Below are 14,290 nucleotides of genomic sequence, written 5' to 3'. Positions count from 1 at the left end.
AAAAATCCTATTTTCCCTAACCCTACCCATTAACCTAACCCTTACCATAACCCTAAACCTTAAGCTTAAAATAGCTTTTGAACAAATTCTGGACACAAAAAAAGTTATTGTTTTCCAACCCTGTCAGGACATTGGGGTCCTGATAAGTTAGGAAAACAAGTACAATCACACCTCAATGTGAAAAAACTATCTTACCCATTTCCCTATGTGAAAGTTATTCACTCTTTGACAACAATTCTAGGCTAGTTCGTTAGCGCTTGCTAACCTGGATTGGCAGGCTATGACTATAATCTTATCAGGGTGGTGAGTTAACGGACAGAAGCTATGCTGGGCTATTAATTAATGGGAATTGACTGGGTCTGTACAATATCTCGCTAACACCTATAGTACAGTGCTGCTAGGGGATCAAGGGTTATGGCTCAACCCTGCTAAGGGATAGTTTTCTGCGTTTTTTTACAACCTCACCCCACCACCATCTCCATCACCACACACCCTTCCGGCTGTCCGTTAGTGCCGCATCATCTCCCAGCAGATGTAGATAGGTCCCTCAAATAAAATGGCCGCTAATAAGAGAGAAAAGAGCAAACCCGGTGGTCTGATAATAGATCCAAGCTGAGTTTGAATGCAGGGGGCCCTCTTGGATTGGGTGAAAAGGGGGCGTGGAGTAGGTTATTAAGGAATGCAGCTGTTTGTATCAGTTTACCGCTAGGCCCATACTACCTTCGCTACTCTCAGAATGTGAGCTAACCCTTCCCACATAGCATCTGGGTCAAGTCTTCCTGTTCCTCCTACAAGGAAAAGGCTGCAATGTGGTACTCATTGGATTAAAGAGATTTGTGAGTAGATAGACATTTGGGGGGTTTTGACCTTTTGACAGTACAACCCCATTTGCCACAAGTCTACTTGCTCGTCGACATGAAAAAAGCTGCGGGATTTGTAGGTAGAGAGACAGATAGTAGCTAGATGTTGAAATGAGTATGTGCTCACAACCTGCCTGTCTGTGTCACGTTCCTGACCTGTTTTCTGTTAGTTTGTGTATGTGTTAGCTGGTCAGGACGTGAGTTTGGGTGGGCAGTCTATGTTTTCTGTTTCTATGTTGGTTTAAGGGTGACCTGATATGGCTCTCAATTAGAGGCAGGTGGTTTTCATTTCCTCTGATTGAGAGCCATATTAAGGTAGGTGTTTTCACACTGTTTGTTTGTGGGTGGTTGTCTCCTGTGTCTGTGTGATGTTACGCCACATGGGACTGTTTCGGTTTTGTTTGTTCGGTTTATGTAGTCTGTTCCTGTTTTCATGCGTTCTTCGTTATACGTAAGTTCTTATGTTCAGGTGCGTCTACGTCGTTTGTTGTTTTGTAGTTATTCAAGTATAGTTCGTTTTCTGTCTATGTCGTGTCTTGTTTAAATCAATAAATCATGTCATCATACCTCGCTGCATATTGGTCTTCAGATCCCTCTCTCCTCTCCTCGTCTGAGGAGGAGGAGGATTTAGAGAACCGTTACAGAACCACCCACCAAATTACCAGAACCAAGCAGCGGGGAAAAGGGCAGCGAAAGCAACCACAGAAATCCCAGGACTTGTGGACTTGGGAGGAAGAGTTGAATGGAGAAGGACCCTGGGCACAGGCTGGGGAGTATCGCCGCCCCAAAGCTGAGCTGGAGGAAGCGAAAGCTGAGCGGTGGCGATATGAGGAGGCAGCACGGCAGCGGGACAGGTACGAGAGGCAACCCCAGAATTTTTTTGGGGGGGGGGCTAGAGAGGAGTGTGGCTAAGCCAGGTAGCAGACCTGAGCGCACTCCTCGTGCTTATTATAAGCAACGCGTCACTGGTCAGGCACCGTGTTATGCGGTTAAGCGCACGGTGTCGCCAGTGCGTGCCCATAGCCTGGTGCGCTATAGGGCAGCCCCCCGAAAGTGTCAAGTGAGTGTGGGCATCCAGCCGGGGCGTATTGTGCCTGCTCAGCGCGTCTGGTCTCCGGTACGCAGTTTCGGTCCAGGGTATCCTGCGCCGGCTCTGCGTGCTGTGTCTCCGGGCGCTGGGAGGGTGCAGTGCGTCCTATGCCTACGCTCCGCTCGTACCGGGCAAATGTGGGAGTGGAGCCTAAGGGAGAGGTGCGCGTAGTAGGCACTAGATCTCCAGTGCTCATCCACAGCCCGGTTCAACCTGTGCCTGCACTCTGGAGGGTACGGGCTGGAGTAGTATGCCAGCCTGGGGGAGTGGTGCCAAGGCTGCGCACCAGAGCTCCAGTGCTCCTCCACAGCCCGGTCCTTCAGGTGCCTTTTAACATCAAGCCTCCTGTAGGTCTCTCCAGCCTGGTGGGTCCTGTGGCAGCCCCACGCACCAGGCTGTCTCTCCGTCTCCTCCCTACAGGTGTGCCCGTCTGCCCAGCGGCGCCTGAACTGCCCGTCTGCCCAGCGGCGCCTGAACTGCCCGTCTGCCCAGCGGCGCCTGAAATGCCCGTCTGCCCAGCGGCGCCTGAACTGCCCGTCTGCCATGAGCCTGCAAAGCCGCCCGTCTGCCAAGAGCCTACAGAGCCGCCCGTCTGCCAAGAGCCGCCAGAGCCTTCCGCCAGACCGGAGCCGCCAGAGCCTTCCGCCAGACCGGATCAGCCAGAGCCTTCCGCCAGACCGGATCAGCCAGAGCCTTCCGCCAGACCGGATAAGCCTTCAGAGCCGTCCAGCCAGGACCAGCCTTCAGAGCCGTCCAGCCAGGACCAGCCTTCAGAGCCGTCCAGCCAGGATCCGCCAGAGCCAGCCAGCCAGGATCTGCCAGAGTTTATCAGCCGGGACCTGCCCCTTGTCCCGGTGTTGCCCCTTGTCCCGGTGTTGTCCCTCAGTCCGGAGCTGCCGTCCCTCAGTCCGGGGCGGCCCCTAAATCCAGCGGGACCCATGTCTAGGGTTCCCAGTCCAAGGTCGGTGGCGAGGGTCGCCACCTTGAGGAAGACACAGAAGCGGGGATTTATTATGGTGGGATTGGGACAGCGTCCGGAGCCGGAGCCACCACCGTGGTCAGATGCCCACCCAGACCCTCCCCTAGACTTTTGGTGGTGCGTTCGGAGTACGCACCTTGAGGGGGGGGTTATGTCACGTTCCTGACCTGTTTTCTGTTAGTTTGTGTATGTGTTAGCTGGTCAGGACGTGAGTTTGGGTGGGCAGTCTATGTTTTCTGTTTCTATGTTGGTTTAAGGGTGACCTGATATGGCTCTCAATTAGAGGCAGGTGGTTTTCATTTCCTCTGATTGAGAGCCATATTAAGGTAGGTGTTTTCACACTGTTTGTTTGTGGGTGGTTGTCTCCTGTGTCTGTGTGATGTTACGCCACATGGGACTGTTTCGGTTTTGTTTGTTCGGTTTATGTAGTCTGTTCCTGTTTTCATGCGTTCTTCGTTATACGTAAGTTCTTATGTTCAGGTGCGTCTACGTCGTTTGTTGTTTTGTAGTTATTCAAGTATAGTTCGTTTTCTGTCTATGTCGTGTCTTGTTTAAATCAATAAATCATGTCATCATACCTCGCTGCATATTGGTCTTCAGATCCCTCTCTCCTCTCCTCGTCGGAGGAGGAGGATTTAGAGAACCGTTACAGTCTGCCAGAAACACTGTAGTTTGCCATGCACGGATGTAAAACCTATCCATCCTAGGTAAAGGCAACTCTGCTACCTTTTTCTTGAGATTTACAGACAGTCTTTTTTTGAGGGGCTCTAAGTACTGTTTGACTTGTACGAACATGCTAGTGTTCGGTTTGATCTCGAGACAAACAAGGAAAGGTGATGCAGTGAATCGGAGGCCTTATTCTATTTTTGGGTTCTATCTCATGAGGTTACTACTTTTAGTTCTACCATGGTTTTTTTCTATTTTTTGTTGCTGCAATTCCTTTAAACGTTTCTTTGCCAAGTGGAGCAAGCCTAATCTGTCGTTCCTCAACACCATTGATACACCCAAAAGCGCAAAAACCGAAGCGGTACTGTATGAACACGTGCGCATACACACACAGTGTAAATATTACACACACGCACACCTGCACCAACATACACAACCCACACACGCACACACACACACACGCACACACACACACACATAATCCTGTGCTCTCCAATGACTCACACAGCCACCATTTACCAGCAAACATTTCAACATGGATATTGTTCAAGTCTGCCTCGGTCTGACTAGTGCCTGAAATCCCTCTGGCAGATAGCAGATCTAAACTCAGACAGACAAGCCGAGGGTAAGAGAGGAGAAGGAAGACGGGATCTGTTTTTTTCTTTCTCTCTCTCTTCCTGGTCTCCCTCTCCCTGTCTCTCTCTCCCTCTCTACCTCCAATTGAACTCGAGTCAAGTTTTGGGCTGACTAGCACATGATCCTCAGATGAGGGAGTGGTGGCGTGCACCCCGGACATTTGACAATGAGACAGAAAGCCAGGTTTGGATCCTTCCCTTCCCTGCACTGTAGCCGCTTGGAATTTAGTCAGCAGCATACTGTTATAAACTACAGCAGCAGTGGGCATGGAGTTGCTTAGCAACATCAACACTGTATTTTCTTTTGTGTTTTCTTGCAATTCGGTCTTGGGTATTCTGAGACCAGGATTAAAGAATGCTATCCTGCAGTATGGAATTTGAATCTATGTTCGCATTTACATCTCAGTATAATCCAAGTCTAAGCGTGTAGTTGCATTGACGTCTTCTGAGTGGGTCCAGATGGAAATTCCTCATGCAGATAGAAAATATTTGAAATCAGTCTATAATTAAAATACCTACAGAATTAATTAAACTCAAACCGTAAACTGCAGGGCAATTCCACGATAACGGAATTATGCTGAGACTGATTTTTCACTCAGTATAATTCTGTTACCATGGAATTGCCCTGCAACAAAACAACAGTAGCTAGTTTTTCAAAGCAAAATGCTGTCAACCACTTAAGGTCTGATCAACAACAGTTTCAATCAACAGTTGTTGATCAAAATACTCTGCCAGGCTCTAAGAGCTTGCCATACTAATGCAGAGAGTAAAGAGAAGCTTGCAGTGTTGACTGTGGACCCTAAAGCTCAGGATTTTCCCCATGTTTCTTCTCTCTCTCTCCCTCTAGTGATTACTGACTCTGAAGGAATCAGAGGAACGTACATTACATGATCAAAAGTATGTGGACACCTGCTCGTCAAACATCTCATTCCAAAATCATGGGCATGGAGTTGGTCCCCCCTTTCCAGCTACAACAGCCTCCACTCTTCTGGGAAGGCTTTCCACTAGACTGGAACATTTCTTTGGGGACTTGATTCCATTCAGCCACAAGAGCATTAGCGAGGTCGGGCACTGATGTTGGGCGATTAGGCCTGGCTCGCAGTCAGTGTTCCAATTAATCCCAAAGGTGTTGGATGGGATTGAGGTCAGGGCTCTGTGCAGGCCAGTCAAGTTCTTCCACACCGATCTCGACAAACCATTTCTGTATGGACCTTGCTTTGTGCAAGTCATTGTCAGGTCATTGTCATGCTGAAACAGGAAAGAGCCTTCCCCAAACTGTTGCCACAATTTTGGAAGCACAGAACCGTCTAGAATGACATTGTATGCTGCAGCATTAGGCCTAGCCCAAACCATGAAAAACAGCCCCAGACCATTATTGCTGTAATAAGCCCAATCATTGTGCAACAATTCTAAAGGCAATCGTGTGAAGAAAAAAACAAAAAACAATGGCCACGATTATAAAGAGCTACTATTTTTATTTCTCAACTGGTAATTGAAGTGTGCATCCCATTTGCCATGAGCAAGTAGGCAGGCTTCAGTGTGTCACACACCACTTAGAGTAGACCTTTCTTTTCACAGGAAAATAAGCCTTTTAAAAAACACATTTCATGTAATTCTACTACACTTTATATGACTGGAGACATTAGCAGAATCTGTTTTAATACAACAGAAATGTCAGGGTAGCCTACTCTGCTGACACTGACAAACAGATCAATAAAAACTACGTCTGATCCATTTATAAGGCCTATGAAAAGGGGATACACAAACACAATATGACGTCAATCTAACCTGGAGGAGGAAATTATTTTCCTAAAACAAACAAAAGTGGTATTGACCCAATGATAAAGACAGTGAACATGCACACTCACCAGGCATATGGCTGATGTTCTCCGCTCAATGAAGTTGAGAATTTTGATAACTAAAAGACAGATTAGAGTATTTTCAGTGTCTTCTCTTTACAGCAATAGACATTTGTTTTACAAACTGTTTTTCTGCAATTGCATTTTTAAATATTACGATATGCCTGGCTGGGTCTCTTTGCTTTTCACTGACAGTCGTAACTCAAAAATCATGTATTTGGTATTTGCCACGCACTCTGCCCAAATTGCAGGCCCTTCCGACTGTAGGCTATGCGATACATTTTTTTTTAATGTAGGACAAAACACACATCACGAGAAGAGAGACAACACAACACTAAATAAAGAGAGCGCTAAGACAACAACACATCATGGCAGCAACACATGACAACATAGCATGGTAGCAACACATGACAACACAGCATGGTAGCAACACAACATGACAACAACACGGTAGCAGCCCAAACATGTTACAAACATTGTTAGGCACAGACAACAGCACAAAGGGTAAAAAGATAGAGACAACAATACATCACGTGAAGCAACCACAAGTAACAGTGAGCAAACAGAAACACACCACATGCGAGCTATACATACTCCAACACACAAACACAGACAAACATGAGTATTAGACAATAGGGTTGAACATTTTGGGGAATATTCAGAGGTGGAAACTTTCCGCGGGAATTAACGGGAATATATGGGAATTAACGGGAATATATGGGAATTAACGGAAATATATGCAAATAAATATTAATTGCATTTAAATGTAGATGTTTTTTGCATTGGATATATTTACCATATCACATAGAGACAGAAACATACAACTTTTACCTTATAATAAGTAGACATAATTGCAAATGATTAAATCCTTACAATAGAAATATAAAAAACGATTTAGTTACGAATTGAACTTTAATTAAATGAGTTGACTCTTCACATGGGATGATTTCACTGAACAACAAAAGAAAGGGAATATTGAACGATCCACAATGATCAATCACACCTTCCAAAAACGTTTTCAACATACAGTTGAAGTCAGAAGTTTACATACACCTTAGCCAAATACATTTAAACTCAGATTTTCACAATTCCTGACATTTAATCCTAGTAAAAATTCCATGTCTTAGGTCAGTTAGTATCACCACTGTAACGATCGTCCTGGGAAGAAGGTGAGGACCAAAGCACAGCGTCGTACGTGTTCATGTTTGTTTATTGACACTGAACACTAAATACAAAAATAACAAAGGGAATAACCGAAACAGTCCTGAAAGGTGAAAAACACTAAACAGAAAACAACTACCCACAAACACCAGGTGGGAAAAGGTTACCTAAGTATGGTTCTCAATCAGAGACAACGATAGACAGCTGCCTCTCATTGGGAACCATACCAGGCCAAAACATAGGGGGGGAAACTAGAATGCCCACCCCAACTCACGCCCTGACCAAACCAAAATAGAGACATAAAAAAGGAACTAAGGTCAGGACGTGACAACCACTTTATTTTAATGTGAAATGTGAGAATAATAGTAGAGAGAATTATTTATTTCAGCTTTTATTTCTTTCATCACATTCCCAGTGAGTCAGAAGTTTACATACACACAATTAGTATTTGGTAGCATTGCCTTTAAATTGTTTAACTTGGGTCAAAAATTTCAGGTAGCCTTCAACAAGCTTCCCACAATAAGTTGGGGGAATTTTGGCCCATTCCTCCTGACAGAGCTGGTGTAACTGAGTCAGGTTTGTAGGCCTCCTTGCGCACACGTTTTCAGTTCTGCCTACACATTTTCTATGGGATTGAGGTCAGAGCTTTGTGATGGCCACTCCAATACCTTGACTCCTTAAGCCATTTTGCCACAACTTTGGAAGTATGCTTGGGGTCATTGTCCACTTGGAAGACCCATTTGCGACCAAGCTTTAACTTCCTGACTGATGTCTTGAGATGTTGCTTCAATATATCCACATAATTTTCCTCCCTCATGATGCTATGTATTTTGTGAAGTGCACCAGTCCCTCCTGCAGCAAAGCACTCCCACAACATGATGCCGCCACCCCCATGCTTCATGTTTGGGATGGTGTTCTTGGCCTTGCAAGCCTCCCCCTTTCTCCCGCAAACATAACGATGGTCATTATGGCCAAACAGTTCTATTTTTGTTTTATCAGACCAGAGGACATTTCTACAAAAAGTTTGATCTTTGTCCCCATGTGCAGTTGCAAATCGTAGTCTGTCCTTTTTATGGCGGTTTTGGAGCACTGGCTTCTTCCTTGCTGAGTGGCCTTTCAGGTTATGTCGATATAGGATGTGTTTTACTGTGGATATAGATACTTTTGTACCTGTTTCCTCCAGCATCTTCACAAGGTCCTTTGCTGTTGTTCTGGGATTGACTCGCACTTTTGGCACCAAAGTACGTTCATCTCTAGGATACAGAACGCGTCTCCTTCCTGAGTGGTATGACAGCTGCGTGGTCCCATGGTGTTCATACTTACATACTATTGTTTGTACAGATTAACGTGGCACCTTCAGGCGTTTGGAAATTGCTCCCAAGGATGAACCAGACTTGTGGAGGTATACAATTATTTTTCTGAGGTCTTGGCTGATTTCTTTTGATTTTCCTATGATGTCAAGCAAAGAGGCACTGAGTTTGAAGGTAGGCTTTGAAATACATCCACAGGTACACCTCCAATTGACTCAAATTATGTCAATGAGCCTATCAGAACCTTCTAAAGCCATTACATCCCTTTCTGGAATTTTCCAAGATGTTAAAAGGCACAGTCAACTTAGTGTATGTAAACTTCTGACCCACTGGAATTGTGATACAGTGAGTTATAAGTGAAATAATCTGTCTGTAAACAATTGTTGGAAAATTACTTGTGTCATGCACAAAGTAGATGTCCTAACCGACTTGCCAAAACTATAGTTTGTTAACAAGAAATTTGTGGAGTGGTTGAAAAACGTGTTTTAATGACTCCAACCTCAGTGTATGTAAACTTTCGACTTCAACTATACATCTTTAAGATGATTGTCTAGAAACTAAAGCTTTGGTTGTCTTCTTCTCAGGCCTACATGTCTTCTCCCTGGACCTCCTCAATGTCCACTCTGACGCCTCATCTTCACTGTCACTTTCCAACCTTGTTGAGGATGGCTCGTTGTCAGGCTTAAAAAGACTCAAATTTGCCCGGATGGCCACCAACCTTTCACCGCTTGTATTGGTAAGCCTTTGGTATGTGTGTTCCCAAACAAGGACCAGTTGCGTTCTGAGGTGGCTGATGTTGGTGGGATTTGGAGGATGATGGAGGCAACAGGAGAAAGAGCCTTAGATTCACAAAGTCCCTTCCACCAGGTGGCTGATGAGATATGTTGCCACGACTGCCATATTGCATCTCCATCCCAAAGCTCTTGCTTGGAAGTGTACGTTACCAGACTGCCAAGAACCTTGCCCCTATCCAGGCCAAGGTGGCGAGACACGGTAGTGATGACACCATAGGCCTTGTTGATCTCTGCACCAGACAGGATGCTCTTGCCAGCATACTTGGGGTCTAAGATGTACGCTGCAGCGTGTATGGGCTTCAGGCAGAAGTCTTCACACTTTTTGATGTATTTCAGAAGTGCAGTTTCCTCTGCTTAGAGCAGCAGTGAAGTGGGCAGGATGGCATTGTCTCCCTCAATCCATGCAATGGCTACTGCTATAGGTTTTCAGGCTGATAACCACTCTCTCCCAAATTACATCATCCAGGAGGATCCTCTTGATGGGGCTGTCCATATCGGCAGACTGTGATATGGCCATTTCTTGGAGAATCCTTCCCCTCCAGGAGACTGTCAAACATGATGACAACTCCACCCCAACGGGTGTTGCTGGGCAGCTTCAATGTGATGCTCTTATTCTTCTCACTTTGCTTGGTGAGGTAGATTGCTGCTATATATATTGATATATATATATATATATATATTGATGACCCTTCACATACCTAACCATTTCCTTGGCTCTCTTGTAGAGTGTATCCATTGTTTTCAGTGCCATGATGTCCTTGAGGAGCAGATTCAATGTATGAGCAGCACAGCCAATGGGTGGGATGTGACGGTAGGACTCCTCCACTTTAGACCAAGGAGCCTTCATGTTCGCAGCATTGTCTGTCACCGGTGCAAATACCTTCTGTGGTTCAAGGTCATTGATGACTGCCTTCAGCTCATCTGCAATGTGGAGACCGGTGTGTCTGTTGTCCCTTGTAGAATACTGGTTGAGGGGGGGAGATTATGCAGTTAATTATTCATTGCCCACGAACATTTGACCACCCATCAGAGATGATTGCAATGCAGTCTGGTTTCTCTATGATTTGATTGTCCTTCACTTGAACTCTGTTGAACTTTGCATCCAGATCAATTAGGAGATAAAGCACGTCTGGTTGGAGGGGTGTATGCTGGGGAAAGAACATTCAGAAATCTCTTCCAATACACATTGCCTGTGAGCATCAGAAGTGAACCAGTTGCATACACAGCTCGAGCAAGACATTCATCAGCATTTCTCTGACTACGTTCCTCCATTGAGTCAAAACAACTTCTGATTCCAGGAGGACCATGAGCTGTTGCTATCGATAAGGTGTCGAATAGAAGTAGAGGGACTTTTGTCAGAGGTTGCTTGTTGTGAGCACTGAGGGAACTTTATGCACTTGGCCAGATGATTCTGCATCTTTGTTGCATTCTTCACATATGATTTCGCACAGTATTTGCAAATGTACACAGCTTTTCCTTTTTGCATTAACAGCATGAAATGTCTCCACACATCAGATAGTGCCCGTGGCATTTTCCTGTAAAGATTAGGAAAAAAATGTTTTTTAAACACCAAATGCAATTCCATGTACAGATAAATAGTTATGCAATTAGATTAAACAAATCCTTTGTAAGATAAATGTTTTTTTAAATGAAGCATGTATGGAAACAGGTGAATTAACACTCCTCTGTTAGCAGGCACAAGCAAGCTAAAACCCACATGGTAGCAAAAACTAACTAGCAGAAATTGTTAACAAGTTAGAAATGATTTAAACACACTTTGCTGTAGGCTACTATTTACTAGTTAACAAAAAAATAATGTATGTCATATGAAATATATTCACCCCACCCAGTATTGTAATCAAAACTTACCAGAAAGCATGTAGTCCTTAGCTCAGACAGTGCAGTAGTCTGGGCTCAATAGCATCTCATTAGTGTGCAAGATCTTGAGAATCAGCTGTACATGTGATGGAAGAGTGCACTGCACATGTGATGGAAGAATGCACTGTGCATGCAGAGGGTTGCAATTCCATTGAATTGGGGATAGTTCAACCAAAATATGCCACAAGATCTAGAATTGCCTTATGTGTATCCCACAAAAAAGGTTCACTGTTATAAGCTAACTTTTTTGATGAATTTAAGCAAAATTCCTAAAATTCCCGGGTTTAACTTCCCATGGAAAATTCCAGAAATTTACCGGAAAGTCCACTGTATAATGAAGCATGCTCTGTTCCTAAACAGTGGGCTAGTTAAAAGCTGCTCTGTTCCCAAACAGTGGGCGGACTAAAAGCTGCTCCGTTCCCAAACAGTGGGCTGGTTAAAAGTTGCTCCATTCCCAAACAGTGGGCTGGCTAAAAGCTGCTCTGTTTCTGCTCTTTAAGACTTGTTTACAGAGTCATGGTAAAGACCAAAACCTCTTTAGGCAGATCAAAGGACCACAGCTGCTTCTCCCTCTGAACCTCAATGAGGATGCGGCCTGCTTTCACTCCACTCCTCTCCTTTTCGTGACAGGGCCTCAACCACAAATGGAGCCCCCCACAGACACACACCCTAACATCCACGACAGCACCACAGTAAAGGCTGTCCATGTAAAAGCTTCCAAGACCAGTGGCAGACAGGCAGACAAGACAGGCAGACAGACAAGTCACTCCCCTGTACAACAGTACTGCATTCAAGGCTACTTCTGACATACACTCAAGTCATACACACCGAGTCATACAAAACCTCAACACCCACATGCAGTGATTGATACATGACCCAATCACACAAACAGACAAACACATTTAAACCACCAAGCCTAATTAGACACTCAATCATAGTAGATACAGTACACCCCCCCCTCCACCTCTCCATTTCACCACACCGTGACGGCTGGGTGAGGGAGGAGCAAAATGAATGACAGCTCCTACATCTAATAGATAGGGGTTACGCATTAATGGGGACGGTCCCTGTAAACCACGTTCCGCCCTCGCCCCTGTCCCCCACCCACCTCTGATTAACCCCCTAGAGTCGATGTCCGCGCCCCCATGGAAATCTAATTAGCATAATAATAAAGAATCAGTCAGTTTAAACTAGAGATATCTGTTTTTTTGCATTGGCTGCATCTCAATCAATCGCATCTGCCGAAATAAGCCTTCCGCATCTGAGTTGAAAGGTGGCAGAGCTAGAGAGGTGTTTGTCAGACCATGAGACATCCTGAAAATCGGTATACTCACGAAAACGTCTGTAGCGTCCGAACGGTTTGGCCTAGAAAAACAAACTCCATGGAAAAGGTGAGACTCTCACGAACACAATAGTGTTTTCAGTTTTGCTCTTCAACCCCCACAAGCATCACGGGACTTGACTAAAGTCGGTACAGACGATCTGCCAACTTTTGTCTGTAGCGTCCGAACAGGAAGGGTGGGCCACTCACGAACACGTACACGTTGGTTGTTTTGCTCTAGGACACACAAAAGCCTCACAATACCAGTCTGAAGGTAGCCAGGTGCCAGTTTAAAAAATGAATGGAAGTATAATGCATTCGGGAAGTATTCAGACTACTTCCCTTTTTCCACATTTTGATATGTTACAATCATATTCTAAAATGTTTTCAAATAATTTTTTCCCTCATCAATCTACACAAAATGCCCCATAATGACAAAGCGAAAACAGCTTTTTATACATTTTTGCAAATGTATATATTTTTTTTTCTAATAAATACCTTATTTACATTAGTATTCAGACCCTTTGCTGTGAGACTCAAAATTCAGCTCAGGTGCATCCTGTTTCCATTGATCATCCTTGAGATGTTTCTACAACTTGATTGGAGTCCACCTGTGGTAAATTCAATTGATTGGACATGATTTGGAAAGGCACACACCTGTCTATATAAGGTCCCACAGTTGACAGTGCATGTCAGAGCAAAAACCAAGCCATGAGGTCGAACGAATTGTCCGTAGAGCTCCGAGACAGGATTGTGTCAAGGCACAGATCTGCAGCATTTAAAGTCCCCAAGAACACAGTGGCCTCCATCATTCTTAAATGGAAGAAGTTTGGAACCACCAAGACTCTTCCAAGAGCTGTCCGCCAGGCAAACTGAGCAATCGGGAGAGAAGGGCCTTGGTCAGGGACGTGACCAAGAACCCAATGGTCACTCTTGAAGGAGCTACAGAGTTCGTCTGTGGAGATGGGAGAACCTTCCAGAAGGACAACCATCTCTGCAGCACTACAGCAATCAGGCCTTTATGGTAGAGTGGTCAGACGGAAGCCACTCCTCAGTAAAAGGCACATGACAGCTCGCTTCATTTTCCAAAAAGGCACCTAAAGGACTCTCAGACCATAAGAAACAAGATTCTCTGGTCTGATGAAACCAAGTTTGAATTCTTTGGCGTGAATGCCAAGCGTCAGGTATGGAGGAAACCTGGCACCAACCCTACGGTGAAGCTCGATGGTGGCAGCATCATGCTGTGGGGATGTTTTTCAGCGGCAGGTACTGGGAAACTAGTACAGAGAGATCTTTGATGAAAACCTGCTCCAAAGCACTCAGTACCTCAGACAATATAAAAACTCAGCAAAAAAATAAATGTCCTCTCACTGTCAACTGCGTTTATTTTCAGCAAACTGAACATCTGTAAATATTTGTATGAACATGAAAATATTCAACAACTGAGACATAAACTGAAAAAGTTCCACAGACATGTGACTAACAGAAATGGAATAATGTGTCCCTGAACAAAGGAGGTAACAGTAGTAACAGTCAGTATCTGGTGTGGCCACCAGCTGCATTAAGTACTGCAGTGCATCTCCTCCTCAGGGACTGCACCAGATTTGCCAGTTCTTGCTGTGAGATGTTACCCCACTCTTCCACCAAGGCACCTGCAGACATTTCTGGGGGGAATTGCCCTAGCCCTCACACTCCGATCCAACAGGTCCCAGACATGCTCAATGGGATTGAGATCCG

The 14,290-nt window shown here is 45.0% G+C and overlaps 1 protein-coding gene and 1 long non-coding RNA gene across 4 annotated transcripts in view; one reads left to right on the top strand and one right to left on the bottom strand.

Moving 5' to 3' along the window:
• LOC129818958 (uncharacterized) overlaps positions 1 to 14,290 on the top strand; it is a 33,924-nt gene that overhangs the window by 3,559 nt on the left and 16,075 nt on the right. The gene's annotated exons all lie outside the window — the stretch shown is intronic.
• Positions 1 to 14,290, bottom strand: part of LOC129818956 (serine/threonine-protein kinase Nek6-like) — an 85,076-nt gene that overhangs the window by 61,129 nt on the left and 9,657 nt on the right. Inside the window, exon 2 of one of the 3 annotated variants that reach the window (XM_055875343.1) lies at positions 6,099 to 6,148. The exons of the other annotated variants lie outside the window; for them this stretch is intronic. The gene's annotated coding sequence lies outside the window, so the exon portion shown is untranslated. The remainder of the gene's footprint in view (positions 1 to 6,098; positions 6,149 to 14,290) is intronic. 3 annotated transcript variants of the gene reach the window in all.

This window comes from Salvelinus fontinalis, chromosome 21, assembly GCF_029448725.1.
Source record: "Salvelinus fontinalis isolate EN_2023a chromosome 21, ASM2944872v1, whole genome shotgun sequence".
In the NCBI taxonomy this organism is placed as follows: Eukaryota; Metazoa; Chordata; class Actinopteri; order Salmoniformes; family Salmonidae; genus Salvelinus; species Salvelinus fontinalis.
This window is presented reverse-complemented; position numbering and strand designations above follow the sequence as displayed.